Raw genomic sequence first — 7,872 nt, 5'->3', positions numbered from 1 at the left:
AATTAGAGGACATATTTGAAATACACTTTTTCCTTAATAAAATTAGGTTTAATTTTTTGAAAGTGTTTATTTATAATTAGTGTAATATTTGGCACTTTTCGGAATACAAAGTAATCATCAGCATCATAATCATTCTCACATTTCTATGCTTAAAATGTCAAGAACGTATGTTTATTACCTTTTCTTTAATAACATTTTTATAACCCCTTTCCTTAAGAGCTCCACTTTATCATAACGTCAAAAACACACTAGAATGACGTCATCCTACCTGTCAGTTGCAAGATGGTTAAAAAATCAGTTATATAAAATTGTAACTACATCTTTAAATCTGCAATTTCTTAATTTTGTTTAATTTTATAAATCAACTGAAAAATGTTGCTTTAAAACAGTAAATGAGCTTTATTTTATTATGATGCGCAAAATATTGTGCAATGAAAACCCCAGTCGGCCCGCTTAAATGTTTGTTTGCATCTCCCTCTCGAGAATTTTTCACTCATAATATGGAGACGCTATCACTTGCCAGTGGATAGCTGCAAATTTAGTTCAGATCGCGGTGCTTAGGGTCACTGAGCAGTGAGGGATCTTTTTTCGTGTCAGCACCTACTGCGACACGTGGTCTCGGTCAATACTGTCTCATCCAAAGGTCCGGTCTGCACGTCCATCAGTTTGATTCGAACTCGCGACGTAAGGATCAATTCTTCGCTCCGCGACTCGAGAGCAGACGCACTAACCACTGATGATTACTTTGTATTCCGAAAAGTGCCAAATATTAGGAACCTCTCATAAATATACACACAAATTTAAGACAGTACAAAGGGGCTTGCGCACGGCTTGTAATATTCATTTATTTTTTTAAAAAATCATATATTTACGGTTTTATTATTATCTTTTAAAATAAGTAATTACTGAATATAACACGCCGGGAGCAAGCCCCTATGGACAGTATCACTTGTCTAAGGAATGTTAAGAAAATATATTAATAAAAGTGTAAAATATAGACATCATATCCTCTTATATATCTACAAATATGTATACATGTAATATTTTATTTGATGACAAAATGCATTTCTCATTGTATAAAATGTTACTTGATAAGGCTTTCGCTGCGTACTTGTAAACTAAACTGTTTCAACTTTTGCATGACGTCTCCTTGAAGAGTGCATTATAATCAGTGAATTGTTTAGATCTCGCTTTGTAGGATTTAACTAACGACGAAACTGCATTAAACAGTAAGTTTTGATGATGGTTAGTAGTTCAGAGTTACTAAAATTTTGAAATTAAAAAAAAAAATCATTTTTGGGGTAGTTTGACGATTTAATATTTTTTGAGTGACGTCACCGTAAACTTTTCCCGTATAAAGAAGCATTCTGAGAGTATTGCATTAGTATATACATGTCTCCTACCGAGATCCCCTATTCTCTTTAGGATGTCATTTTATAATATCTTATTGTATATGAAAAAGGATTAAAGTGCTCCAAAAATGTAAACATTTCGGTAATTACTTTTTTAAAAATGAAATATCTTGGAATAAAATCGATCTGCTTTTCAAAGAAAGATGTGTTTGAATGCAATTAGAAATACATGCATGCTTTGAAATTGATCAAAACATCTAATTTTACATGGTTGACAATTACATTTATAAAAATCAAACTTAATCTATGGCTTGTCACTTAGTAAGAATAATCTTACTGTGTCTCGGGACAAACCCTCACCACAGTTAGAATGTCTCTCTTTCACTCACGATGAAGCATAAAATGGCAGAATGAGAATCGCACCAAAGCGATTTATTAGGAATAAAAAATGATATTGCATTGTAAATAAATTACAAACTTCATTTAAACAAGCCGTTTTGATTGATTTTTCTTTCGAAACTTAAAATATAATAAAATATTCAACTCACTTTCTCAACGTCTTTTTCTCGTTTCATATTTACAAACCATGTTGACATTCGGTACTAGTATGCACTGAATTAGAGTTATTTCCCATTATTTTTTTCTTTCCTATATTGTCTCATTGCCTATACACAGAACACAATCTACCTTAACCGGGTCCCAGAACACCCGTAGTTGTCTTCAAAAAGATGCCCATGGGTACAAATTGCTGACTGACGTTTTTCATGATAATTGTTAGTCCATTATTTATACATTGAATTGACGACGGATTTTTTTCCCGTTATTTCCCAATATTGACAAGGAGCACACGGTGGGTGTGACCGGTCGGCAGGGGATGCTCACTCCTCCATGGCACCTGATGTTTCGGAGGTCCGTGTTTGCTCTGCTCCCATGTTGTGTTGTTTAATGGACTTTGATATTGATACTGTTCGTTACCTCCATATCCTTCATCATGAAAAAAAAATTAAACAACAAAATTTTTTTTTAAAAAATCACCAAAAATTTAAATAGTTATTCTTTATTTTTTTAAAAACCAAATTGACTACGATTCCTCTGCTTTCTCTGCTTTCCAGAAGAAGACATTGACATAAGGTGGGGTGTAATAAGTCGACGGGAATGCTTTCTTCCTATCTGCACCTGATCTTGCCTCTGATCCGTCCTTGCTTGGCCTTAATTTTTTTTATTGGACATTTAAGGTTAAATGCTGTTCATTTTATCTTCACAATTGATAGTCAAGCAACAAACTAATACACGTGAAAACCTTTACGTTATCATTAATCTGCTCAAATGATTATTGCAGGGGATGCTTACTCCTCCTAGTCACCTCATTCCATATTTGTTCTACGCCATGTTCACAATTTTAATTGTTTTTATCAATGTTTTTGAGATCGCCAATTGTTTCTCGTCTTCACTTTTTTCCTTTTTTAGAATGAAAAGAAGAAGGCAATCAAGCACTCTATGGCTCATCCTGACTGTTATTGGAGTAGTCACATAGGTGTACTCTACCAGAGTTCTAATTTTGAAAGTGTCAAAGAAACATGTTCAGAAATCTGGATTGACAAAATCAGAAGTTGAACATTATTTGTTACCCCCACAAAGGACACTGAATAATAAAGAACATAGGGAGAGACGCTATTCCCAAGAAAATCAAAATAAGGATGTTTATGAAATTCTTCAGAAAGATGGGGTATTCTTTGTTGACATTGGTGTGCATGATGGTGAGTTTTTATCCAATTCACATTGGCCATAGAGGCGACGCAATTGGATGGTCTCCTGATAGAAGCAAAACCTGACCTGTGTTATAAAAAAGATCAATTAAAGAGAAATGCGTGGAGAATATGTGCTTGTCTATCAGGTACTCAAAAGAACATTTCATTTATAAAAAGTGGTGAAGATGGCATCGCAAACTATGTTGATGAACACAACTTGAAAATGTTAGACCGGAAAAACACAATAACTGTACCTTGCTTCAGCCTCGAGCAGATCTTGGTCACAATAGGCGTCAACCATATTGATTTTTATTCACTAGACGTTGAAGGGGCAGAAATGGCTGTCCTTGAATCCATGTAATCAGGACTCAACACAGGTACCTTCACAGTGGATGTTTGGGCCATTGAATATAGGGTATGGGATGGTAAAAAGATAGTGGTTGAGAAATCCAGAAAGAAATTGAAAGAAATTAGAGACTATTTCAAAAACATTGGGGGATATTTTGAACATTTACATTTATCAACAGACGTTACCGGTAAGGATAGATATGCTCTTGATTTAGTGTTTGTTCGCATTAAGACATGGTGTAATACGAGATATAGTTTTCCAAACGGCACAAGCTGCCCAGAAAAGAAGAAAGTCTACAACATCAACAAATATCTTAAAGCTCCTCATCCCTACCGAAAAGTAGAGAATGCAGATTAGTTGTATTCACAAGCCAAGCAAGACCAAGTTGTTTATGAAATTGTTAAAAAAAATAAAGGATTTTTTGTTGATATTGGTGCTTACGACGGACGATTCTTATCCAATACATTATGGTTAGAACGAAAACATAGCTGGGCGGGACTTCTTATTGAAGCTAATCCAGGTTTGTGCCAAAGAATAGACAAGGTAAGGCGCCATGCCTAGAGGATGTGTGGGTGTCTATCTAATACATAGAGATCGATCTCATTCATTAGAGGAGATACCAAAGGTGGAGTTGAGCAACATATTGACAAATATAATATCAAAATGTTAAATAAACAAAACAAAGTAGTTGTCCCCTGTTTTAGTTTGGAAGAAGCCTTGAATATAATAAAAGTCTTTCATATTGATTTCTATTCCCTGGACGTTGAAGGCGCGGAATTGGCGATCCTCGAATCGCTAAAGGATGGATTTAGGTCGAAGCGTTTTACAGTGGAGGTGTGGACAATTGAATACAGAGTCTGGGACGGTCAAAGGGTGATTGTGGAGAAATCTCTAGAAAATCTTAATGCATTGAGAAAATATTTCCAAGAAATTATTGGATATAGCGAACACTCACAGCTTTCCAACAATGGTAAACTAAAAGACGGACATGCCTTAGATGTCGTTTTTGTTCGAAATGAGATGTGGTGTAAGTCCCATGACAAATTACCTAATGAAGCATCATGTTCAAAATAGGGATGAACATTGTGATATCACTATTTTCATGTATGCAAAACTTTAATTTTTTTCACGAATACTCACCAGTAGTTAAAATTTCCTCTTTAATTCAAGAAACCAGTTTTCAATCGGTATATCAAAATGTAATAAAAATGTTCTTTAATTATACTCTCGTATGCCCAAAGCTATCTGTCTTACCAAAATCAACATGAACAAGGAAATTCTTGAAAACAGTCTTTGATTTCGGGTGTGGACAAAATCGCTACAGGTTAAGTCCCTTTTTATGGACAATTTAATACATAAAACGGAGGAAATTCATGATTGGTACTTTCACTTTAAAATTATCATTCTTAGAACAGAGCCACTGGAACAATTTCAATTAAACTTGCCACAAAGTATCCTTGAGCGAAGGGGATTCAAGTTTTAACTAATGAAGGGCCAAACCCTCTTCCAAGGCAAGATAGTTATGAATTAATGAAAAATTATTAGCATCTTTTAAAAAATCTTCTCTAGAACCACTGGGCCAGGAAAGATGAAACCCATGTGGAAGCATCCTCGGGTAGTATAGATTCAAAATTGTACAAAGCATGACCCATGGAGAGGGTGGGACCACAATGGCTCATCAAAGTTTTACTGAGGAATATATAGGAAAAATCGCTTAAAAATCTTCTCTACCAGAACCACTGGGCCAAGAAATATGAAACTCATGTGGAAGCATCCTCAGGTAGTATAGATTCAAGTTTGCTCGAATCCCGACCCTTGTTGGTCGGCGAGGCTACACTGGCTGATCAAAGTTTCACATAGGTATATATAGAAAAAGTCTTTTAAAAGTCTTCTCCAGAACCATTGGGTCAAGAAAGATGAAACTTACGCAGCACAGTTAAGGTTACAAAAAGAAGACAGAGCCTAATTTGTACGGGAAAACTTAACCAAGACATCATACAAAATATACGTCATACAACATTTTAAAATTCCACAAAAAGAGTTGATTTGCTGAATTAACCTTTAAGAAATCATCAAACTACATAAAAACTTACTACAGGGTGCTGTTTTGTCGTTAGTTTAATCCCACATAACAAGTTATAAACAAATCACTGATCGCAATACACTTGTCAATATGACGTCATTTCTTAAAACGTGACGTAGTTTGTATGCAGTGAGAGACAGATCAAGTAATATTTTCTCTTAAAAAATATGTATTCTCTAATTAGATAAAATATTATTTACAGATTTTCTATGAACCAATAACTTGAATTTAAAATTTTCTTCACTATTTTATTAAAATATTTTCTGTACATTACTTATTTAATTGACACTGCCGTATATTTGTATGCAAGCACATCGGAGGGTAAAGTTGGGGTCTTCATGAATTCATTGGAGAATAATAGAAGGGTCCTAATAAATTGATTTTATTGAAAGGATATACCCTAAATAGGCCATGCACAGATCGCACGTAAATTCAAGAAACATGATATGATAACATGATATGATATTTGAAAAGTACTGAAAACCTAAAAAAAAAATCGTACAAATAAAGTAATTATTCTCCAATGAAATTCTGATGGAAAATTGGATTCTTGTGCAAAGGTTAAATTAAAATCAGTCATAACACGTACATGCTTTTGATATGATAATAACGATAAAGATTGAAAAAGGGTGTCGAATATGAGTAGCAGGTTGTATGCCCTTAGTTTAAGATATATCCGTTTGGAGTACCATGAAAAGGGGCAAAAAAAAGACCTTTGACATCTTGAGAGGTAAAAGTCATCAAAGCAATTGTATTAAGTGGCTTCCGCCTAAAAAATGCAAAAAGATACGGATTTTCATATGCATTGCATGTGCGTGCAAATGCATGCATATGACAAAGTAGTATTAATTTTAACGGGGACAGTTAGAAATGATCTTATAACTTGTTCATGCATAAATATGAAAAATATCAAATCAAAGAGAAATCAACACTTTCGTTTTTAAGCAGAATATTGAAACAGATAAATTAAAAAAAATATAATATAAGCTGAAAAATCGCTTCAATAATTCCTATACTGCTAAATATGAAGCCAAAGTAGTAGCCAAGTAGAGATGACAATGCCACTCGAGATATAATGCTTATCAACCAACTAAAGATTTCTTTAAGTTTTTCTCTGCCTTTGTCTCGATCACCCATCCCAAATTGTTGAATTGCATCTTCAGTCATATTTGAAAAGTGATTTAGAAAACATTCCGGCTTATTTTGCTCAATCATTTTTTCTATCTTTTTCAATAATATTTCCACATCCAATTCACGCCTCGTTCTATTTTGTGGATCTCCGAAAATAACATACCGATAGTTTGTATCATGCATGAGTTTGGTTAAAGCAGATTTCTGATCAACTGAATCAATATAATGTGGTAAACTTTTTTCCTTAGAATATGGTACATGAGTAAAAATAGCAATAGTGTATTTATTAAGCTCAGAACCAAACACTTTATAGTATGCTTGTAGACTTTCTTCGTCGTATATGTTAATTCTGTCAGGCCGAAGAACAAAAAGAATAGCATGGGGCCCAGGAGTCATGAATCCAAAACCTTGTGCAATCTCAACAAGTGTCCTGAAGAAATCGTATCCTAATGCTGTATCTCCAAGCCCAGGTGTATCCGTAACAAGCAAGTCCTTGTTGTCTCTCTTAATCTTTTCAACTTGACATGTTTTTGTTGTTGATTTCGCTGCAAAGTCATGAGCAAGGAAGACATCTTTACCAAGGATAGTATTCCCTGTCGTGCTTTTTCCTACTCCAGTCTTTCCGATTAAAAGTAGGCGTCTTTCATTTGAACGACCTCCTATCAAATATAAAATGCAGTTTTTTAATGAAAATTCAAGGAATAATAAATATAAACAAGACCTCACTAAGAAGGAAAATCAGACATAATTCATATTGCTGAGATAAACTACTCACCTTTAGAATTGCAATCTACTTCTGATGATGAAATTTGAGGCATGAAAATGACGAAGAATAGCATATACACTTTCATGTTCCTGTTCATAATCTCTATAACGATAAAACAAATCAAATATTTAAGACAAAAATATATTCAAAAGTATAGCAAATACATTTTATCATTGAGTCAAATTCTGACTGACGTTTTTCATACTAATTGTTTGTCCATTATTTATACACTGAATTGACAAGGAATTTTTCGTTATTACCAGGACTGATCATGACAAGGAGCACACGGCGGGTGTGACCGGTCAGCAGGGATGCTCACTCCCCCATGGCAACTGATCCCACCTCTTATGCTTCGGAGTTGGATGTTTGCTCTGCTCCTATTTTGTATTGTTTTATGGACTTTGAGATTGAAAACTGTTCGTTATCTCCATATCCTTCGTCAT

At 34.4% G+C, this 7,872-nt stretch overlaps 1 pseudogene; it reads left to right on the top strand.

Moving 5' to 3' along the window:
* The first annotated feature begins 2,886 nt into the window (after positions 1 to 2,886).
* Positions 2,887 to 3,891, top strand: LOC134272649 (uncharacterized; annotated as a pseudogene).
* The last annotated feature ends 3,981 nt before the right edge of the window (positions 3,892 to 7,872 follow it).

This window comes from Saccostrea cucullata, unplaced genomic scaffold (genome assembly GCF_032062105.1).
Source record: "Saccostrea cucullata isolate Sc308-1 unplaced genomic scaffold, CSIRO_AGI_Scuc_v1 ctg8427, whole genome shotgun sequence".
NCBI lineage: Eukaryota > Metazoa > Mollusca > Bivalvia > Ostreida > Ostreidae > Saccostrea > Saccostrea cuccullata.
The sequence above is the reverse complement of the archived record's forward strand: the minus strand, read 5'-3'. Positions and strand labels throughout refer to the sequence as shown.